Genomic DNA, 24,047 nt, shown 5'->3' with positions numbered 1-24,047 from the left:
GTAGCGCTTTCGCCAAAGCTCTGTACAAAGAACATATTTGCATACAACTATCACCAAACGAAGCTGGTACTCATCCACCTTGGAAGGATCAAAGGCTATTACCTGCAGATCACATTCACATTGCATCAGTGAGCGCTCAACCCACTAAGCTATCTTACTGGTGTCTAGCAGGAGAAGTCCTGCTCCCATTCTTCTCTTCTGGCATTTGTTATTTTCCAGTCTCATGAGGATGTGGCATATGGAATCGTGGTGGCCTTGGAAACGGCTAGCTTGTCAACTACATAAGTTGGCGCTAGAGTCGATCCAGCATTACATATGATATATGTGGTTTTACAAATGTACCTAGGTTGGCATGTGCAGCCATTGAGGCAGTTTAATTCCCCGATGCTGACGATCAGTCTAGCAGCAGTGTGATGCACTGTTTTCACAAGCGTGAGGCAGTGACAACTGGGGGAGGAGCTTGTGGACTACTCGTGGTGCGGCCTTACGATGTTTGGCTCACTGGCCCTGAAGTCAGATGATTGAAGAATAGGATTGATTTCGTGCACGAGAATTAGCTTAATCCAAGCCGTCTGGGCATTCTTGTCAATGTGAAATTTGAAAGATAGCTTGCTATCAATTATTCAACCCAACAATTTAGCAGTGGGAATCCCTTTGAGATTGACAGCGGACGGACAGCCAGGATGGAATGAGTGTCTGCTTGGCTGGGTTGCAGTGGAGCACAAACTCTGTTTGTGCGAGGTTAAACCTAAAATAATTGCTTGAATTAAAGTTTCAGAACCACCTTTGGTTGGTATTTAATTTAATTTCATAAAGGACTGTCTGGGTGGTGGTAGCCAGAGGAAGTGGATACCGTTCTTCCATAGTCTGGGACTGGAAGATGAACCCATCTTTAAACATTGACTGATTTTAAGCACAATGACACATAGGAACAGGCAGGTGGTTAAGGTTGGACAATGGCACAGGGAGAAGTTAATGTTAATGTTATGCTAAAGGATATTTGTACCGCGCACTATCACCACCGCAGTAGTCCCCTGGCGCTCTGGCGGCTCTGGAAAAGGGAGGGGGGAGAGGGGTTAGTGGGAATGAGCTGGAAAAGTGCAAGATAGCAGTGATGTGCTGTTGGCAGCCTCAGCCCGGTGAGTCCGTTGGCTGGGCTTGGGGTGTTTTACGGTCGGTAGTCGTTGTGTTCTGTTGTTCAAAGTATATGTTCTGTTTGTTTTGTTGTTGCAGTGTAGTGAAGTTTGTGCGGTTTGCTGCGTTTAAGGCGTGTGGTTGTGAGTTAGAGTTTGAGAGGTGTATGCAGAGGGATGATATTGTTAGTGGATTGGTTAATTTCTGCATCATGGTACTTCCACTAATGCAGCTCCTCGTCTCTTGTCCCCAAGTGCCCTTTTGCTACCTCGAACTGCCACCATTAAACCTCGCTAGCCACTTCCAATCAATCAGCACTCTCAGCTTCCAGTTCAACACAAGACATCCCATCATGGCAGGCACCCTCTACCAACCCAGCACTTCCCAACATGTCAGAAGTGAAGAAACACTAGATTTAAAACAAATTTAGAGCTTGAACTCTGCAAATTGTTTTCAGCACAACTGCAAAAACTGTTTAATATATGCATTGCAAATTTGACCTTTCTCATTTCCACGTTTCACGAGCAATGATGAGAAGTGTCTTAGGGAATTACTTTATAATGAAGTCATCGGAACATGTAAACCCACATTTTATTTTAAATGTGGTAATCTGAGAATTCTACTTTGCAGGAGATAATGGGTGTGGCCGGGGCTGTGAAGCTCACAACTAAGTGTGTAAAGGGTATACATGAAAGATTACATGACCTTCAAAGGGGCATAGTTGCTTCTCAGCAATGCTACAGTCAGATCGGTCTACCGACTGCCCTTAATTGGTCATAATGCACACCCTATCTGTAAAGGGTGAAGGGCGTTATAAGGCCACACGTCCTTGCATCACGGTAGCCCTTGGGCCCCCCACAGACTGACACTCATGCAGGTATTCCGTCCGGGCTCCGCCTGCGCTCTGGGGCCCATGGGCGAGAATGCCCCTTTTATTCCGCGCAACACAGTTGCATCACTCCATCGCAGGCATAACGCGACCAAGCAACTACATTCCCCCTTTTTCATAACAATTAACATAAGATTCACACTAAATCTGTCAACACTTTAAACACATAACAGCAATGCAGTTAAACTCAAAAACACACCACACCAGTCTCTGGCTTCTCCCGGTGCAACATCAGCAGCATATTAATTGTCCACTACATAGTCCTTCAAACGTGACGGACGGCACCTGGACTCCCGTTGGGGGTACCTCCTACCTGTGCTCCCTCTGTATTCTTCTAAACCTGGGCCAGGATCTGTCGTTCCGACGGGCTCCACATTTGACCAGTATTTTGGTCAGCCTCCCTCCGTACTGGGTTTAGGTCACGGTCGTCCTTCCATCGGATGCAGTCACCATGGACCCTTTTACTCTGACCACATCCAGCAGCTTTGGGTCATAGGGCAGCGAGATCTTGCCTCCCGGGTGCCGGTTCCTGACCAGCACCTCATCGCCCAAGGATATGTCTGGTGGACGCAGTTTCCTCCTGATATTATCTCTCTCTCATTGCGCATCCTTCGCTCTTCGGCCACCTGCTCTTCATCAATCTTCATCCTCACTGCCCGGCAAAAACCCACGCAGGCACCTTCTAAACAGGGCTTCTGCAGAGGTAACTTCTGTGGAGCAATGCAGAGTGGCCCTGTATTCCCTCAGGAACTGATAGAGCGCTCGGTGCAGGGACTGCCCCTGAGCGATACTGAACACTTAGTTCAGGGCCCGCATGAACCGCTCAGCCTCCCAATTCGCTCTGGACCACAACAGAGATATCTTCCTGTGCTTGACTGCACACTCCTTCAAGAAGCTCGCAAAACTCTCTCAATGAAATGGCAGGCCATTGTCGATTCACACTTCTTCCGGGAACCCATGGGATGCAAAAACCTTCACCACCACCGGTACAATGTTGTCAATGGCCACTAGGAAGTGCACGTCCCTCCCTATCGGACCAAAGTCTATGTTCACCACCTCCCACGGTCCAGTGCCCCTGGGCACCAACTTGATTAGGGGTTTTCTCTGCATGGGTGCTGCAGCCTGGCACCACACACAGTTCCTCACAAACACATCCACCAGTAGCTCTAGATTGGGGAACCACACCTTCATCCTTAATCGTGACTTGGTCTTGGCCGACCCCTGATCCCCTGATGCGACAGTGTTATCACTTTAGTAACCAGCACCTACGGCACGACTATCCTCGGACCTCGATTCTGTAAATAAAAGTTTGTTCCTCACTTTCCACAGCTGCTCCAGCAATACCTTCGCTTCCTGTGTGCGTTTGTCCAGCCCCATCAGAGCCAACTTTCACTCTCCTTTGTTGGGGGCCTTCCGGAGTATGCAGAAACATTTGTCTCTGGAGGAGCTATCCGCCAGCTCTTGCACAGACACGAAGTTCAGAGTGTTGGACTCCACCACCAGCCTGACAAATTCCTCAACTTCCATCTCTCCATTTCCAGCCTCCACTCCAGACTACCCTGGATGTCTGGACAGGTAATCAGCAGCATTATTTGCCCCTGGGCGGTACACCAAACAGAAACAGACATCGTATTCCAAAAAGGCCAGCATCCAACGGTCAATCCGAGCCGGTGGCCTCGATGACTATCCAGCCACGATTGGTAACAATGGCTTATGGTTGGTCACAACCGTCAACGTTCTCCCCAACACATAGAGCCTGCAATGAGTGCACCCCAGAGTACCACCAGTGCCTCCCATTCAATCTGGGAATACCACTACTCAGAATCCGTCAAGGCTCTGCTGGCAAACGCCACAGGCTGCACGTCACTCTTCAAGTTCTGCTGGGTCAGCACTGGTCCAAGTCCAAAAGAGCTCACATTCAGCACAATCTAGGACGATACAGCCGGATTGAAAAATGACATAGTGCTGTTAGCCTTTAGGGCCGTCTTGATCTCTTCAAACGCACTCTGTTCAAGTGGGCCCCACTTCCAAGCGCACTCTTTCTTAGTCAAATTTCACAGTGGCTCGGGCAACGTTGCCAGATACCGGATGAATCGTCCACAGTATGTTACCATACCAAGGAAGCTTCTCACCTCTTTGACTGACTGCAGTGGTTTTGCCTCCTTGATGTCTCTCGCTTTTCAGGGATCTGGTGACATGCCACCCGGCTTAAACACAAACACGAAAAACTCAATATTTTCCTTGAAGAATTCACATTGACCTTGTGGAGGGTGAGACCCAGTGACTGGATCCTCTCAAGTGTCTTCTCTAGCCTCTCCATGCGCTCAGTCTCTGACCCGATGAAAACCAAAAGGTCATCACCTATGTGGATAACCCCAGCCTGGTCAGTCAGCATGCCATGTATAATGTTCTGGAAAATCTCTGCGGCCGACAAGACGCCAAAACTGATTTGCTTATATCTGTATAAGCCCTTGTGAGTTGTGAAAGTTGTAATGTACTGAAACTCAGGGTGCAGGACCACCTGATGATAGGCCACCCTCAGGTCGAGTTTGGAGAAAAATCTTGCTCCTTGTAATTCTGCAATGATGTCATTCAGTGTGGGCGTGAGGTGCCTTTCCCGCTTGATAGCCTTGTTGGGCAGACGCATGTCTACATAGATCCGAACTGACTCTGGCTGTTTCCGCTTCCAGGCCACCATTATCGGTGACACCCACGGGGTCGGACCCTCTACTGTCTCAATGATGTCCATCCCACCAGGCGTTCTATCTCCTTGTCCACCTGGTCTCTCAGATGAAATTGGACCCTCCTGTGCTTAAGGGCCACCAGGTGGATGGATTCATCAATATGCAGGTTCACTCGCTCCCCTACCAGTTTCCCTATGCCCACAAACACCTCTTCGAACTTCTGCAGCACCTTGTGAATGTCTTCCATGTAGACGCCAAATGCGAAGCTTACAATCTTGAGTGCCTTGGCCGCGGCACAACTTAGCAGAGTGTCCGTGCTGAGATCAGTGATGAAAAATCTAACCTTGATGGCGTTTGGCCCATGACCCACTCTCGAGACGAATGCCCATTTCCGGCATCAGTTATTTACCACCGAAGATGAAGATTCTCATTTTTGCATGGACCAGAGCCGGCGGGTCTGGCAGTGCCACATTATGTTGCAAGGCCATTACACTCACAGATGCCCCTGTGTCTATCAGTGCCGGTATCTCACATCCATCCACAGACACTGCACATCTCAGTTGCCTCTTGTTCTTGCCCTTGAGGTCACAGAGACTGGAGATGAAGAATACCACTTCCTCCGCATCACTTGAAACACTTGTGTATAGGCTCGTTACAAATGCCATATCATATCATATCATTTATCATATCATCATCATCATCTGGGTCAGAGTCAAGGTTCGGCTGGTCCTCATCTTGATGCACCTGGGCTAACCTCGGGAAGCGTCTCTGAGCAAGCATGCCCATCTTGGCAGGACCTTTGTTATGAATAATGGCCCTGGGGCTTTGCACATGCATGCAAAATGATCGACTGCCCCACATCTCCCATACACTCCCCCTTTTGCAGGGCATTTGACCGCGAGCGGGAGGCCGTATCCGCACAGTGTGCAGTGAGTCAGCATCTCCGGTCCCCTGTCTCTTCTAGGGCCCATTCCACGCCGACCGCCCCTTCATTCTGGAAGCCCTCGTGTCTGCTAGCTCATTGGATCACCCCAATTCTAGAATCCGCACCAGGGTGAGCCTCAGTTCCCTCAGGACCTGTTGCCGCATCTTTCCTGAGGCACACCCCTGAATTAACTGGTTGTGCACCATCTTCTCCTCATTGTTCCAAGCGCAGGAGGCTGCCAGCAGCCTCAGGCGGCTGTGGAAAGAGTCCAGCGACTCATCGTCCCTGTTTGGCTGCACACATTACAAACCTCTCATAATTCACGTTTACCAATGGAATGAAATGGTCTTTCAGAGAGTCCTTTGCTGTCCCGTAGGAGTTATCCACAGGCCGCAATGTCTCAGAAATGTTTGCTGGCCTTGCAGCGTACAGAAGGGTCAATTGCTTCGCCTGGTCGTTCACCTCCCCCAACCGCTGTGAAGTACATCTCCAGGCGCTTTAACCACGAGCTCCATCTGGGGACCAGAGCTGCTAGCGCCCCAGATACATCATATCTTGGCATGGGAGCCAGTGCCCCTTGCTGACGATGTACATGAACCACAGCCAGAGCACCTTCGGCCGCCACCTGATCATCCGTCATGCTGGCACAGCACCCCACTCAGCAACGTCACACCGTGCCCACAGGCACCCCCAGTGAACAGAGGGCCCCAACTCAGTTTGGTGACCGCCTAAGGGATCTGCGCAAGAGTGTACCCGTAGCCAACCAGCAGGTACAAAATATTCCAAAATTCAGGAGGAGAGGACAAAGAAAAACCCACAAAACTCTGGGAATACTGCTCTCTCAAATGCTCCAAAAAGTGTTCCAGAGACGCACGTGCACTTCACTGGCTGGGAGGCCACAACCTCTTTCTTGCCAGCAATACAGGGTGTTTCTCACCTTCACCTCCTGTGCAGACACAGCTGCCAAGCAGATCGATCGTTCCCTTTTGATGTCTCAGTCAGCTCAGTTGATCCATCACATGGGTAGGTGTGAGCGACCTCCTCGTCGCCATTGTTATAAGGCCAAATGGCCTTGCATCACGGTAGCCCTCGGGCCCCCCACAGACAGACTTGCGCGGTTATGCCGTCCGGGATCCGCCTGTGCTCTGTGGCGCATGCACAGGAATGCCCCTTTTATTCCCTGCAATGGAGTTGCATCACTCGGTGGCCGGCGTAAAGTGACCACGTCACTACAAAGGGGCCCCCTACTTCCTGTGTTATCGGTTTGGCTCTGTTATGCTCACATGCTAGCGTGCTTTGACACTGTGGGGCTAGGAGATTACCACAGCACTTTCAGCATACGTGACAAAGGGATGGGAGGTTGTCGCCCTGCACCTACTGGTGTGGGAAGTGAACACTCCTATTGGAGGAATTGGGCATGCTGTCTGCTAAAGCACTCCTGCCACGAGATAAGAACCTGTCTGGTGGCCATTACTGGCTTTTTACTGGCCATCTTAAAAAGGTACTCTAATGTTATTCACTAGGCACAAACAGTATAACCGCAATGTACATTGCATAGGCATAACATTGACCCTTCCAGGGGGGCGTGGCTTGGCAGCCATGGAATAGGCTGTATCTCCACCATGCTCCGTGATCCGGCGATCGATCCTAAGAAGTGAGTGCTGCCAGACAACAGGCTGTTACATAAAAACAGCATTATGGACATACGAAAGTGACAGGAAGAGAAAGCATTCACCGCGAATGAACTGAACAAAAAGGTGGCTACGGAAGAAGAAAGGGATCCGTGAAGCAGCCGGAGCGTATGCAGAACGGGCTGCGAAGGGAGGCACGATACGGCCATTAAAACAAGAAGACGCGCAGAGATTGCATTATACCGATCCTGGCCCACGGCACAGAATGACGGAGAGAGCGGCACCCAGTAGTGAGTGCAGACCGTGGGAGATGATGCGGTGCTGCAGGAGGGGCGCATAATGGCCGGCTGTCATTCGAGAAAAGATAACAACGGACCCAGCCCCCTGTGAGTGCAGGAAGACACTGGGTGCCCCCCAGCAGCAGAAATTGCAGCGCGCAAAAGCACGCGCATGCGCGGCTGCCGGCAAAGATGCCTGCAAGAGTAGCGGTGTGGAGGGGGCGTGCGGCTTTTGGCCGCAAGTTTAGTGCTGGGCACCGATTAACACGCTGTCTACTGTAGCGTATGGCAAGCCGGGTAAACAACAAACAGAGGAAAGGTGACCAGGCGGACATGCTCCCAAGACCAGTACGGCAAATGCGGTGAATCGTGTTGAGTTTTCCTTTCCTGTTTCTCTCTTTTTCGTTTCGCAGCGGGCTGGCTGTGCAACACTAATGATGTAAGATGGGGGACCCTGCACATCACAAGGCCAGCAAGTGGTGGCAACCAGACCCCAGTACCGTGCTTGAAGTGATATTGCACAGCTATTGCTGCAGGAGGCGGCCTGCACCCCTGCAGAGGCCTGAGATAAGCCAGTTGGAGAAGAAGCTGAACACTAACACTAAGAGGAGTGATTGGAGGGTCACGGCCCCCTCCCCCTCTGGGACTGGTCAGAAGCAAGCTCTCCTCAAAGGGGAAAGGGGGCAGAATCATAAATAGCTCCCCTTGAAAAGTGGCACACGGCGAAGTGCTGAAATACGACATCCCTGCAGCAAGCGCTGCGGACATCAAAGCGCATGAGGTGTAATAAACATGCACTAAGGTGAACTGGATGTCCGGGCAAGCTGAGGTGTAGGTGACAATATCGCAGGAGACCTGAGAGGGTATTGTCTGCAACAGTCACTGAAAGTACGTGGGAGGATACAACCCATCCAAAATCGTGGCGCAGCATATGCTGCCATATATTGCAGCTCTCTGATGGGGACGCACCCGGGCCCGGACTGTTCGGGTGACGCAACAGAACTACCAGGAGATAGAACTTGTGCAGCACGAGGGGACCGGAACTGGATACGCAGACGGGGTTGCATCATGTCGGTGAAAGGACTTAGGATCAATGATATGGATATGATATGATATGATATGGCATTTGTAACGCGCCTATACACAAGTGTTTCAAGGCGCGAGAGTAAGAGTAAACAACCCACAATGGAGGCCTTTGCCAAGACGCTGCGGACTCCCACTGCCCCGGCACTATGCTCGGCGACAGCCTCTGTGAACGGCACTCCAGGGGGAGAAAATCACCAGGTCCTAGCAGCTATAACGGAGTTGAGAAACACATGGGGGGACAGCAATGGCGGACCTACGAACGGCGCTGGAGAACAAAATAGATGCAGTAGGAATAGAAGTTACCCTGCTGCGGCAAGATATCAGAGCGCTGGCTGAAAGAACGAGTGGTTTGGAGTGTGCGGTAAAAACCAGCACAGAAACCAGTACAAATAATGCAAAGGAGGTCCACATATTAAAGCAGCAGGTGGCTAATCTTGAGAACCGAGCAGAAGAAGCGGAAGGGAGGGCAAGACGGAACAACATCCGTGTGGTTGGCTTGCCGGAGGGGGAGGAAGGCCAGGACCCCACGGACTATGTGGAGAATATGATCCTGCAAGAAATAGGAGCGGACAAGCTCTCACAAGGGTTTACTGTTGAACAAGCACATCGGGCCCTGATGAGGAAACCACGGCCCGGGGCCCCTCCTCGGGCGATAAGTGCGAACATTTTAAACTATAAAGACAGAGAAAAGATTTTGGAGTACTTTCGTAAAGGTGGAACGATAGAAAGGGCATCTACTAACATCACGGCATATCCTGATTACACAATGTTGGTGCAGAGACAGCGATACCGCTATGTGGCGGTCAAGAGGAGACGGCACACGGCTGAGATCAAGTATATGCTTTTGTACCTCACGAGGCTAAAAGTTTTGCATAAAAGTAAAGCTTTCTTTTTTGAGACCCCAGAGGAAGCGGCGGCATGGCTGGATCTGCAGGGCTGCCCGGAGCGAGATGAGGAGCAGGATCACGAGAAGCACGATAAGTGAGGGGGATGCATTATGCATACTGGGGTGATAAGTGGGGGGAGCCCCATTAAGAGACTGTGGAACATTTGAATTGCATTATGTCACTTTCGGACTTACTGATCCTGTTGGACTAGAATATAGAGAATGAAAAGCATACATTGACTGGAAAGCATGAGGAGTAGTAAACAGGAGCAGCAGAATGGAGGCAACCTACCCCATGGGAGTTAGTAGTAAGACAGCCACTAGGGCAGCTTGACCCTGCTGAGCCGCGGGTACGGGCTATTGCCAGAAAGGGCTAGATGCGGGGGTGCCTGTTATCCAGGGATGGAGCTGGGCAACAGTTGGGGAGGGTGTTGTTGGGATGGGATAGGTAAGGCTGAGGGGTTAGTTGTGTTTTTAGTTAGGGGGAGTTTGAGTTTGGGAACAAGCCTATACAGAAAGGGAATACAATTGAATCTGGACTGCATGAGAGGGGGGAGGAGTGGGACTCTGACAAGTCATGGGAGACCTTAAAATAGTCACTTGGAATGGCAGGGGGCTTAATAGGTATTTGAAGAGGAATAAAGTCATGCTATATCTGCGTAGGCAGAAGGTAGACATAGCCTTGCTGCAGGAGACACAACTGACGCAAGATAAGATGGAGATGATTGAGAAGAAATGGAAGGGGACGGTGGTGGGCTCGTCTTATTCAGGCTATGCCAGGAGAGTGATCATTTGGGTGGCACCGCATGTCCCGTTTCAGCTGCTACAAATGACAGTTGAATCAGATGGGAGGATGGTCATGATGAGAGGATTGGTGGAAAATAGGGAGATAAGCATTATAAATACGTACGCCCCAAATCATAACACAGCGGCATATTTTACAACCCTATGCAACAACCTCAGTATGTGTGTAGGGAGCGCGATGATCTGGGGGGGGAGACTTCAATTGTGTGCTAAACCTTAAGGTTGATAGATTAGATGGTAAAATGGATAGACCCACCCCAGCCGCTAGAGCGCTGCAGACATTGTTGGAAGACTTTGGGTTTGGAGATGTGTGGAGGTTGCGACAACCCCAAGAGAGGCAATATTCGCATTATTCTGCCCCGCAGCAATTACATAAAAGACTGGACTATGTCTTCGCCACACAGGAGATATGATTGAAATTACGCAAGCAGAATATAAAGCAAGGGTCCTTTCAGACCACTCGCCCCTGATCATCGGATGGCAATCTCGACCCCCGAGGGCGAGGATTCTGACGTGGCGCCTCAGAGCAGAGGCACTAAGGGATTCCTGCTTTAGGGAGGATATGAGGGAAGAGATCGTGAACTACTTTGAGACAAATACAGGTAGCGTAGACTCGGCAGGCACGTTGTGGGAAGCCTTTAAAGTTGTGATGAGAGGGGTCGCCATAGCGAAATCCAAAGGATTGCAGGGAGGGCGAATTGGAAAGGGCACTGAAGGGGGTAAATAAGGACGACACCGAATTGATACTCAGGCTTCAGCAGAAATGCGCTGGACACTGGGAAAGGCTGTGCAACCTTAACTATACATTTTTTTAGAGAGACAGCATGCGGGAGGGGATACACCAGGAAGGATCTTGGCATGGCTATATAAGAGTGAAACCCCCCAGACCTACCATCAGAACAATACTAAGGGATGATGGCAGTGTAGTCGATACCCAAGAAGAAGTTCATCAGGAGTTTGTAGACTATTACAGGTCACTATACGGAGATGACGGGGAGAGTAACCACGAGATGATAGCGGAAACATTGGAGGATATAGGATTGCCGCAAATCAGTGCTGAGGAAAGGGAGGAGCTAGATGCACCGATTACTTCAGAAGAGTTAGAAGAGGTGGTGAGTCAGTTGCCCACAAGCAAGACTCCGGGGGCGGATGGACTCCCAAGTAAACTCTATAAAATTTTAAAGGAGAGGTGCTGCCACCGCTGCTGGACATCCTGAATGAGGCATATGAGCGGGGCAGACTGCCAGAGTCCCTTAGAGAAGTGATTATAATACCGCTTCTCAAACCTAACAAACCTGGGCATAGCTGTGGTTCATATAGGCCCCTATCAATGCTAAATCAAGATAGCAAAATACTGACGGCCGTCTTGGCAGGTAGATTGAGGAGGGTCATTGGCAAATTAATACATCCTGACCAGACGGGCTATGTCCCGAACAGGAACATATCGAATAACCTTAGACGACTTCATCGGGTTATTGAATATGGGAATGAGAATGACAGTGAAATGGCAATTGTATCATTAGACGTAATAAAGGCCTTCAACTCGGTCAAATGGCCATGGTTGTTGGAGGCCTTGGCGGGCTATGGAATGGGGCCGGGATACTTACAATGGGCGAAAATGTTATATAGTGAATCGTTAGCCAGAGTGAAAACAGTAGCAGTGATATCCGACAGATGGCAGCTTCAGAGGAGTACCAGACAAGGATGTCCATGGTCCCCTATGCGCTATATACTGGCCTTGGAACCCCTAGCTATATATTTGTGGCAACAATATGACACGATAGGTATTACTGTGGGTGGGGAACGACACCTAATCTCCCTATATGCAGACGACATACTGCTGTACTTGCGGCACCCGGAGGAGAACCTTCTATAAATCTCAGAGGTGATGGAAAGATATGCTGGGTTGTCTGGTATAGCGGTGAACCCTCAGAAATCCAGTATGTTCCCATTGGGTGGCTACAGGGGGATCCCATTAGAAAGGCTGCCGGTGTTACAGATACCATGGGAGGTTAGCACATTTCGCTACTTAGGGATAGACATACGCCACACGGTGGAAGAGGAGCATAAGTGCAATACAGAGGTGGCCATTAAGAAGATCGAAAATTGCATGAGGTTTTGGGTGACGCTGCCTTTAGCGATGTTGGGACGGGGGGGCAATGTTGAAGATGGCGGTTTTACCTAGGATTCTGCACTACTTTGGGAATATACTGCACTTGATACCCAAAAGGTTTTTTGGTAGATTGGATAGTATGTGTAGGGATTTCCTTTGGCATGGTACAAGGAACAGAGTGGACCTCTGGAAGCTACAGAATTTCTATGAGAAAGGGGGTATAAAACTGCCTAACTACGAAGTTTATTATATAGCAAGCCAACTACAATATGTGGCCAAATGGCTATCAGAGGAGGCGACCTCTGAGTCTAGGCTGTTTGGACAGGATTGTGCCCCATTTTATTTGAGGGAGATCATGTGGCTTCCCAAGACAGTAATGGAAGGGCGCCCAAGATGATGGCACTTGGGTGGAAGATGTGGCGTAGGGCTTGTCGGATGATGGAGACCCCATCCCCGTGTTCCCCACAGGTACTATTGGTGGCACTAGCAGGGGGAGAGAAGCAACTAAGGATGACAATTAGAAACCACTGGGAACCAATTGGGATAGCAACAATGGGTGATGTTTGGCAAGAAGGGACCATAATAGATTTTGATGTGTTGAGGGAGGAAACAGGGTTACACATAGGCCAGTATATCACGTATCACAGAATGGTGCAGAGAATTAAGAGGACATGACCCGAAGTGATACTAGCAGAGGAACCAGACGCCACCATAGATATAATATATGACATAGCGGAAGGGGGGCATGAGATATCCAGGATATATGAGATGATGATGTCCAAAGTAGGAAAGGAGGTAGTACAACTGAGACAAGATTGGGAGGCAGAAGTAGGAGCACCGATGGAGGATGGGATGTGGGAACGAGTCCAAGGGTACCATAAGAAGGTATCAAGAAATGCAAGACTAAAGCAGATACAACTGTATATGACGCCCCAGAAGATAGCTAGGTTAAAAAACGTGGGACGGCAAGCATGCTCCAAATGTGATGAAGAGAATGCTGGTATGGTGCATATGTTTTGGTCATGCCCGGTTATTGAGCGGTTTTGGAGCGAAGTGGCACACAGAATAGCAGAAAGCGGTATTAGGATTGTAATTGACACAGCGTGGGCCTGCCTATTAGGGGGGGTTCACCAGGCCAAAAAAACTCAGGCACGTGAGCAAACTAAAGGACCTGGCATATGTGCTAGCAAAGAGGAGAATTGCTATGGGGTGGAAGACATGTCATAGCCCAAGACTAGAGGTATGGTGGAAGGATTTGCAGAAATGGGCTGAGGCAGAGACTATGGTATGGCAAGAATCAAGTAGTGCTGGGGGGGGAGGATGAGACTGAGACCCTGATGGCCTGGAAATCATTAATAGCAGAGTTATTTGGGCCAATGCGAGACCCGACAGAACTCATGGCAGAGGCCACCTTGTCACAAGATGCAGGAACAGAATGCGAAAAGGAGTAGGCTCGAACAGGGGGGGGGCATTAGGGGTGCAGTGAATATAAGTAAGAGATGCATAATAGTAATGTTACCATATTTACTGCAAGTTTGGTTTGTTTTGTTTATGTGAATAAACTAATAAAAATATTTACAAGAAAAAAAAAAACATTGACCTTTCCATTGGTCTTCGGCACATGCCAAGGACGGCTCGAAGATTTTATTTGTTCCTGCCCTACCATTTCTTAGCATCCTTATCAAATTGAGGTGGTTATAATAAAGCTCTCAGTTACAGCACTGCATCTTTTTGACACAAACCACCATGCTCAAGTTGCATGCAAAGGGACACTTACATGAAGTATTGCACTATACCAAGCCCATATGATACTCATTTTGCTGGAATGAAGTGATGAATAATGTTGCTTAACTTTGAGCAGTAACAGTAAGTTCTGTTTACCACAACTAAAGTTTGAGCATGTGCAAACACACGCAAAGAGGGATGGTGGCTGTCTATAATGAATCTTCAGCACACTTGGTTAATAATTGTGCAAAGAAAAGCCTGGTTTTCTCTCACCTTCAGGTGGCTATGCAGTGTCCTTCCTGCTTTTTTGCTGTTCTCATAAAAGCACTGCTTGTATCGCAATGTGAGGTAACCCGCAGTACTTACCCTCATTAAGTAATTGTTCGAGAATCAATTAAAGTTATTTATAACTAGACCTGTCTCCCATTCCACCTACCAAACCTTTGGAAAATCTAAATGCTATAACTAAAAGTAAGGAACAAGTTACTTACTAACTGTTGTTCTCCAGCATGGGTCTGGCGTGGATTCACATGCTCATGAATATTCCCCGTCGTCAGGCCGGGAAGTCTCGGTAAGAAAAGAATAGCAGTATTGCTTTAAAAGCTTGAATACTGCCTATCACCCATTATCCAATCACTGAAGACCAGGTCATAATGCGCCCATCCAATGTCGGTCGTCTCCCAGAGTCCCGCCCCTGCTGGCCATCTTCAGATTAGAAGCACATGAGGTACCAGTATGACCCCAGAGGAGCCACAGCGGGGACAGAGGGAGTGTTCGCATGTTAATCCATGCCAGACCCATGCTGGAGAACAACAATTACAGATAAGGAACTTGCTCCTTCTCCAGCATAGGGTTTGGCAAGGATTCACATGCTCATGAATATGATTACACAGCAGTAACATATACACAACCACGGGAGGTGGCAAGGTTCAACAGAAGTGCAACACTTACCCCTAGAACCGACTCACCTCAAGCAAGCAGGTTGCGCAGCACTGCTTGGTCGACTCTGGACTCTTCCCTGTAATCCCTGTTGACAGAGTAGAATTTCGTGAAGGCCGGCCTGTAAGGACTCTGTTGACCAGACAATGCATGATGCATCCATAGAGCCACCTGGATAGGGAGGCCTCACAGAACCAAAGTTCACAAAGAGCTAAGAAGTCTTCCAAAAATCATTGGAACAGGCCACATAGAACTTCAAGGCACGAGCACCGTCCAGCGTATGCAGTGACCTTTCAGCAGCCGAAACCGGATTCGAGAGGAAGACTGGAAGCACCAAAGGTTTGTTGAGGTGCAACTCAGACAGGACTTTCGGCATGAAGGAGGGATGAGTGCAGAGCACCAACCTAGTAGGTTGTAACGATAAGTAGTGGCTTTGCAGGAAAGAGCCTGAATTTCCCCGATCCGCCTAGGCGCAGTGATTGCTACCAGGAACGCAGCGTTCCATGATAGAAACTTGAGAGGAGCATGATTTAAAGGCTCAAATGGAGGTCCCATGAGCTTTGTGAGGACAACATTGAGCTCCCGCGCCGGGGCCGGAGCGGTCACTGGAGAGAAAGACCTAAGTAGACCTTTCATGAACTCCTTGACCAGCCTGTGAGATGATAACAATGGCTTTGTAGGTAAACGGCTGTATCGTGAGATGGTCGCCCGATGTTCCTTGATGGAGTCGTGGGCCAAACCAGACTTGGCCAGCGAGAGCAGGTACGGCAAGAGCTGAGGAGAGGAGACATGCAGCAGCGTGATGCCCTGTGTCCTGCACCACACTGTGAAGCATTTGTGACCATAGCACGATAGAGTAGAGGGTGCAAGAACAGCTTTACATTCCACCGGAAAGGTCTTAGTGGCCAAACTCGAAGGTTGCAGGAGCTAGGCCATAAGACTCATTGACGCTGGATGGTGATGTAGGATGGTTCAGTTTTCGCTGGAGAGCAGGTCGCGAAGAGGAGGAAGCCTGATGTCCGGCACGGTATCAAGTTAATATGTCGGATGGATTTTTTCGAATGACGATGTCGAAAACATTTGGCCGAAAAAAAAAATGTCAAATGTGTTATTTTTTAATGTACATGTTTTTATTTGGTTTCGTGTGAAAAAAAAAAAGGGTTAAAAAAAGAAGAAAAAAAAAAGAGGGTGGGGGGGTTGCGGGGGGGCAGGGGACCCCCCATTTCGAACAGAAATTTTTTTTTTTAAAAAAGTCATTCGGATTTTTTTTTTTTTTGACCAAATGTTTGACATGGCATTTGAAAAAATGTCATTCGCAATACTGTACTATAGGTAAACCGTCCGGCGCTGCTGATCACCGGAGCAGGCCGGGGTACCATATCTGGCGGTGCCACGCTGGAGCTATGAGTATCATCTTGCAGCAGCATCTCTTCAAAGTGTTGATGACGCATAGCAGCAGGGGGATCGGAGGAAAAGCGTACAGGAATTGACCCTCCCATCTGAGCGACAAGGCGTCCCCGAAGGTCCCCGGTTGAGGGAAACTGCTGGTGAACTACTTGTATTTAGAGTTTGCTGCCGTGTCAAATAGATCGATCTCTGGACAACCCCATTGGCATAACAGACGGGCTACTTGGCCCTGCTGTAACTCCCATTCGCGATCGACTGAAGCTCCCTGATGAGGGCAACCGCAATGGTGTTCTTTATACCTGCTAGGTGAAAGGGTACGAGGAACCAGTTCTGAAGGATCACCCAGTGGCACAGGGTTGTGCCTCCAACGACAGAGCAGGGGATCGGGTCCCGCCCTGCTTCCTGATATAGAACATCGTGGTGGTGTCATCTGTGAAAATCCTCACCACCTGACCTTTCAGCAGCGGCAAGAATGACTGGAGGGCAGAGAACATGGCCCGAAGCTCCAGCACATAGATGTGTAGATCCCTCTCCTCCGCCAGCCAAAGGCCTCCGGCGTGTGACTGCCCAGCGTCGGCCACCCCATACGTCCAGCAAGACATCTGTGCTGACTGTTGCCTGAAATGGAGGAGTCTGGAATTGGGAACCCTGCGTAAGGTGAGAGCGCACCCCCCACCATTGAAGGGCTTGCCTGAATTCCAGGTTGAGATTCAACTTGTCTGACCAATTGCCTGTGGACTAGTGCCACCTCCAGTCCAGAAACTCCTGAAGTGGCCTCATCTGCAGCCTGCAGAATGGAATCAGAGGTATGCAGGAGGACATCATGCCCAGCAGGGACTCTTCCAAATGGAAAACTAGGGACTCCACTGTGTTTAGAAGTGCCACCAGAAACAAAACGTCCTCCGGATTTCGGATAATTGATAGAGAATCCGAGCTCTGTTAGCAGGTGTATGGTCTCCTGCGTGTGTTGCACTGCCAGGCTCCGAGAACATGACCGCATGAGCCCGTCGTTTTGGAACGGGTAGACGTGTATGCCCTTGAGATGTAGATGCACTGCCACTGGAGTCAAACTCTTTGTGAACACCCTTGTTGCTGACCTCAGAACAAAGGGCAGCGCCGTGAACTGGTAGTGCGTCCCCAGAACCACGAAGCCAAGGAACATTCAAATTTTTGGATGAATGGGGACATGAAAGTAGGAATCTTCCACATCGAGAGTTGTCATGTAGTCCTCTTCCTCCAATTAGCCGAGCACTTGCTGTAACGGGACCATCCTGAACTTTTGGGACCTCGGGTATTTGTTGAGGTGTCGTAAGTCCAGGATTGAGCGCCAACCCCCTGACTTCTTTCGGACTAGAAAGTATCTGGAGTATGCTCCAAGCCCCGGAGTCGCAGCGAGACGGGTTCTAATGCACCCTTCGCTAGCATGGATCGTACTTCCCGCAAGAGGCGGGCAGTGTATTGTTCCTTCCTCGTTACAGGTGGAACTCGAGGGCACTTGCGTTCGAATGCCTACGTGTTCCCATTCTGCAGAATGTCTAGCATCCATTAGTCTGTGCCGACGTTTCTCCAGGCATCAACAAAATTTGACAGTTGACACTGGGGTGCGGAAGTTGGGGCCCAGGTCCTGGGCCAAGTTAGGCCTGCTTGGTTGCGTGTGGCTTTCCCTTGCGGGCGCCGATGGCAGTGCAAGCCTCCACCGAAAGCCTGGGACCGACATCTGTATGATTCATGCGCCGTGGAGCAGCAAGGTTAATGGTAGGAAGTGGAGGCATACCCCTTTGAGGATCTTCCAAACGTACTCCTGGAGGACCGAAAGGAAGAAGAGCAGTGCTGCTTCTGGGTTCCTAAGGACCTTGCCGTCTGTGTCCATTTTGATGGCCTGTAGTGTTTCGTCCACTGCCTTTCCGAAGAGATTATCGCTGTCGAAAGGCATATCCACCACATGGCCTGAACAGCTGGCCTAAAACTGGTAGCCTTCAACCAACCTTGACGCCTGAACGCTACGCCATTTCCCATTTGGCAGAAGCCGGAATCTGCAACATCCATAGCCACAGTGATGGCATGATCGTAGGCAACCTCCCCCTCCTGAAATAGTACCAACGCTTCCGTCCTCTTGTCGTCTGGCAAGAATTCTAGCAGTGGGCCTAGTTTAAACCACAACTCCCTATCACACCAGGCCCAGATTGATGGTTGATGCTGCAGTGTATATGATACACTTTCCTGACGCATCCAGCTTCTTCCCCTCTTGGTCCAGCGGTCCCATAGATTTGGAGGATGGATTTGCTGACCGTTTGCTCGCTGCGGCAGACACCACTGAATCCGGGGATGGTTGCGAGCTGAGACATTTGGCCGCTGAGTCCGGCAACATGTATTTTTTCTCTAGCCGGTCCTGCTTCGATGGTGTAGAGTTCAGGGACTTCATTAAGGCCAGACCCTCTTCCGATACCTAGTCCAGCAACGGGACAGATAACACTGTCTTCCTGGTTGAGGTACATCTCTGGTAGAGGAAACCCTCCTCCCTCTTTTCCACTGGCACCATATTAAAAAGGGAAGACGCCCTCGCCCTAATGGAATGACCAGACTTAATCTGGAGGTGAAGCTCTGGGGGTATCATCCGCACCTGCTGGCTCCCCATCAACTGCGACAAAGTCATTGAATTCATCCATGTCTGTTGTGCCAGCATCCTTGTTTTTTGCCGTATCAGTGTGCAGTACACAGCCTGGCAGTGTTGGAATAGGTGGAGGCCACCTCAGGGTAGCCGAGCAATGCTTGTGTGGAGGCCTTGGAGGGCTGAACATAGGTTGTTCCATAAAAGGCCCACTATGGGAGGCAGCCGCTTCTGTATCTCTGAGACCAGAGAACTGAGCACTGTGAGGATGTCCTGAGACATATCCCTTGAAACTTGCGGAGGGGCCCCTGGGCCCGCCGGAGGAATGCTGTGCCTCAACGGGCTCGTATGCCTTGGCGACTCGTAGCCACCTGCATTCAATCACTCATGCCATGTGTCGTCATTGTTGGAGCTAGTATAAATGGCCAAAGGATCAACCATGCTCTCTGCTTACTGGTCTCCTGGTCTCGCCACTTCCCTCGGGGATATAGACATGACCGGTGCCTTTATTGACTGGGTAGTGGCAGTCAATGAAGCAGTAGTCTTGGTCTTGGCAGCAGCAAAACCCTTGCTGCAGATTTTTCAAGTGGCTTTTCCTTACTCGTTGACGAGGTGGCCATCGACGAGGCAGCCTCTGATGAGGTTGCTGTCGACGATGGTTTGGTCGACGTAGTCGTGGCCGTAGATGGTCTTGTAGTCGTTCACGAAGCCGCAGGAGTGTGCTTCACTGAGGGCTTCGAAGAGGGTTCCTTTCGGGAGTGCTTCTTAGGTTTCTCCCGTGACTAACTACTATGCTTCGAGGACTTTGTGCCAGCCACCGGCAAGCTCTTCATAGACGGGCAAGGCGATGGAGAGTGTGTGTGCCCTGTACTAGGACCCGCATCATCAGCGTCTCTAGCCGGACCAACCGCCTGGCACTTGGCTTTACTAGAGCCCTCTCCAGGGGTACCTCCTCTGCCGATCTGGATCTCTTACCAGGTGGAGAGCGCTCTGGAGAGCGGCCTGATTTGGGTTTCGCCTGAGCATGCCCAGAGGCAACGCGAGGGCCCCCGTCCTCTTTCAACCATTCCATTAACCATCGGTAGCGGTCCCTCTTTGTTTTGCTGAAATACTTCGGCAGATGGTGCATCGGTCCTCTTCATGGTCGGGATGCAGAGAGTAGAGACATCTAGTGTGCTTGTCCTCCACATGTTTTGCAAGCCACACAAGGAGCAGAGCCTGAAGAGACTTCTCCTGCCTTCCTACGACATGGTGAGGCACGAAGTAGGCCTTTCCACTTGATACGTCGTGTAGATCTTTGAAATTCCACCGGCAACGGAACCCTGTTACCGGAGCTGACAAGTCGTTGCAGCCTTTAAAAATGTGCCCAAAAAACGGAATTTCCCATTAAAAAAAATGGATTCTGTTGAAAAAAGTTTGGAGAGCAAAACTCGAGGACTCCCTGCACCGAAATGTGCAGTAAAAATCTGAAGATGGCCGGATGATGACCGTCATTGGATGGGTGCAGTATGACCCAGTTTTTCAGTGATTGGATAATAGGTGAAAGGCAGTATTGAAGCTTTTAAAGCAATACTGCTTTTCTTTTCTTACTGAGGATTCCCTGCCTGACGACGGGGGAAAATTCATGAGCATGGAAATCCTTGCCAGATCCCAAGCTGGAAAAATGGCTTTATGCCTTGGTTTTGCCATGCTGCGCCAGATTTAAAATAACACCAATAGGTAATTGGCTAAGTGTAATGGACTGTCATTTCTGGAACTTGGAAGTTTGTGAAATCCCTTTTCTACTAGCACTTTGCCTCACTTTATCAGATGTACTTATTTTGCATGTTTTTGTATTGGGAGATCATGTTTACCTCAGCGAAATGGCTCCTCCTTTCACCTTTGCTGCGATACCCTCAGCAGCTTAGGCTATGAGATTTACTTCTGCCAGGACAGGATCTTTCATTTATTATATGACCCAGACTCTGTGACGTCATATAGCACTGCCGGTTTCCGCAAACTCACGGTACTGTCATCCATAGATTCATATCTACTTTGAACTCGATTGAAGATCTCTACTATTTGCAACAATAGGTTTTCCTAGCTAACAAATCTTTTTTAGCCTCTTTTTGGATTCTTCATACTCACCAATTTAGGTCTCAATTGCACAATGAATGTATCAAGTCCATCTCCCGTCCTCTACGTCTTGAGCAGGACTTCCTCAAATTCCACAAGCTCCTCAAGACTTTCCTCTTCACCTCCTCCTTCCCTTCTTACCTCCCTTGCGGATGTCACAGTCGCTGAGATTGGGGACTAGGGTCCTTATGTATCTTTTGGTTCCTGGTCTTCCACACCCAATCGCCGCAGCCTCTACCTACCTCGAAGCACTTGCCTCAGTACCCACCAGCCTTCGTCCTGTAGGCATCTACCCAGTGCGGCTCCTAGTTGCATAGCACTTACCATATTATGCACTTCATCTGCTGCTCACCCACAAGCACGGACATTCCAGCATTTACCCCCACTCCTACTTCCCCTCTTCCTCACTGCACTTGTACGTTCTGAATACTCAAAAGGCATAGTGGGTTAGTTACCTCCTCCAATGCATTTTGTTGTTTCTTTTGTTTCATGTATCCTCCCTGTTGCCCTATGGGCCCTTTGAAACAGAATTTACTTACTGTATAAATGCACAATAAATTAGTACATATTTGTGTGCTTTGTGTGACAATGTACCATGTCATATTTATTTATTTTTTACTTTAAGTGTAGAGGAGCAGCTGAATACTTCTGCAGGAAGTCAGTAATGGTACCTATTCCACAAAGTGCCTTTGGGACAAGGTATCCACTGCGAAAAACCCTATATGATGTATCCCCGAAGAGATGACGGTCTCCTGAGGGAGATCCCAGAAGAAGTGTGATGAGGTGAAAAGGAGAGGCTGGTGAGGTCACAAGACATGAGGGTGACGCACTGAGAAGGATGACTGAAGAAGAGAAAACATAGACCGTACAGAATCAGATGGCGAAGTAAAGAATCGAGAAGACTTTCATGTGCGGAATGAAGATTGCACGTGTGAATTGCACCGCAGAAAATGCAAGCCGGACCTGGGTTGCTCAAACCATTAACAGTCTTCAAAGAGAGCTAATGCCAAAAGTCCAGTGAGTCGGGCAAAAGATGCATCACCTCTTGGAATACAAGAGATCACATGCATTTGTTTGGTGACATTCCAACTGATTTAGAGGATGTAGCCATCTTAGGTCTACAAGAGACATGGCTAATGAATATACCCACAGATGGCGGCTTTGAGATCGCCTTCAATGAAGCCTCTAAGGGGATTAAAGGACACCCTATGTCCGGGCTGCTAACCCTTGTTAAAATCGAAAGTGGCATACGCATTCTATCAGCGAAGAATATATCGCCATATATACAAGTTGTCAAGATCAAACTCCCGACACAGCTCTCCAAAGTGGAGAATCTGTTGATGCTGATTAACATCTATTCGCAACATGCTGCAATAACACTTGACAAATTTACAGAGTTAATTTCAGAAACGATCTGTGACATCAAAGAAAATGAGAAGGAGGCTAATATCCTGATCTGCGGTGATCTTAATATAAACTGCCTCCCAAATAAGAGCAGAAATGACCGTGAATATGGGAAGATCAGTAGCGATATAGCGGCCACAACATGGCTGCATGAAATGAAAGCATGGAACATAAAGATGCTGAACGGAGAAACTCCTGGTGACATTCCAGAGCATTTCACCTGGCAAAGAAATCAACAACAATCCATCATTGATTATATGTTCGTAAGTGAAAGAATGAGACAGGAGGTTGCATGCTTAAAAATTGCTGAAATGAAATCAAGCGACCATTGCATGCTAAAAATGTACTTGAATATACATCAACCACAAAAGAAAGTAGCCATTTCATGTAAGGATTTAGTTGTTGTACCAGGTCGCAACCGGTTGCGGCTTAATCAAAACAAGGTAAAATCTCTGTTGAAATCGATGGAAGAAAGACTAGTCAATGAGAAAATTGAATATATAACTCTTCTACAGACATATCGAGAGAAGCAAACTGCGAGGTCTAGGCCTGACTTCATTAAACTACATGCATGGGATTTCAAGATTGTCTCTAAGAAGAAAGAACTGCATAAAGAAATCAGAAAGTTTTAAAAAAGCACTCATGCTAACTGTGAAAGAGAGAAAAAACAACTAAAACAAACATACAAAAATTGGCTGATTAGTCACAAACACATAATGCTGCAACGAGATGCGGAAGCTATGATGGAAACTTTAGCAAAAAGGAACACAAACGCCTTCTGGGCTTATTTGAATAATGTATCGACACCGCAAGGGGCTGTGATAAAAAATATGGTGTCTGAGAAGGCTTGGGTGGAATATTATTCGGATATATTCTACAATAAAAACACAAATCTCAGCAAACCATCAAATCCGAGAAGTGATTGGTCAATCAAAATAGACAAAGAAGACATCTACAGAAACATCTTAAGACTCAGCACCTCGAGAGCCCCAGGACAAGACGGGCTAACAAACCAACTTCTAAAACAACAGCCAGAATTATGGATGGACTTCTGCCACACTCTATTCATTTCGATCTTGCAGGAGAGAAAGATTCCTACCACCTGGCAGAGTGCTATTGTGGTGCCAATCTTTAAAAAAGGCAAACGCACAGAATCAAGGAACTACCGCCCAATAGCTCTCCTTGATGTAGTGGGGAACATTTTTTCCACTCAGCTTCAGGGTAAACTGCTAAAATTGATTCAAGAATCGGAATGATGCGATACTCGGCAAGCAGGATTTGTTAAGGGTGTCGGTTGTGGTCTAAATCTGACAATCATAAACTTCTTAAAAATGGAAGCTATCCGACAAAACAAAAAGATCTACATTGCGTTTGTCGACTTGTCCAGCGCATTCGATACTATTGATCGTGAAATGCTCG

At 48.8% G+C, this 24,047-nt stretch overlaps 1 protein-coding gene across 2 annotated transcripts in view; it reads right to left on the bottom strand.

The window, feature by feature from the left end:
- Positions 1-24,047, bottom strand: part of HEMK1 (HemK methyltransferase family member 1) — a 546,172-nt gene that overhangs the window by 419,848 nt on the left and 102,277 nt on the right. The gene's annotated exons all lie outside the window — the stretch shown is intronic.

The sequence above is a fragment of the Ambystoma mexicanum genome, chromosome 2p (assembly GCF_040938575.1).
Source record: "Ambystoma mexicanum isolate Mex_15411 chromosome 2p, UKY_AmexF1_1, whole genome shotgun sequence".
Classification (NCBI taxonomy): domain Eukaryota; kingdom Metazoa; phylum Chordata; class Amphibia; order Caudata; family Ambystomatidae; genus Ambystoma; species Ambystoma mexicanum.
The sequence above is the reverse complement of the archived record's forward strand: the minus strand, read 5'-3'. Positions and strand labels throughout refer to the sequence as shown.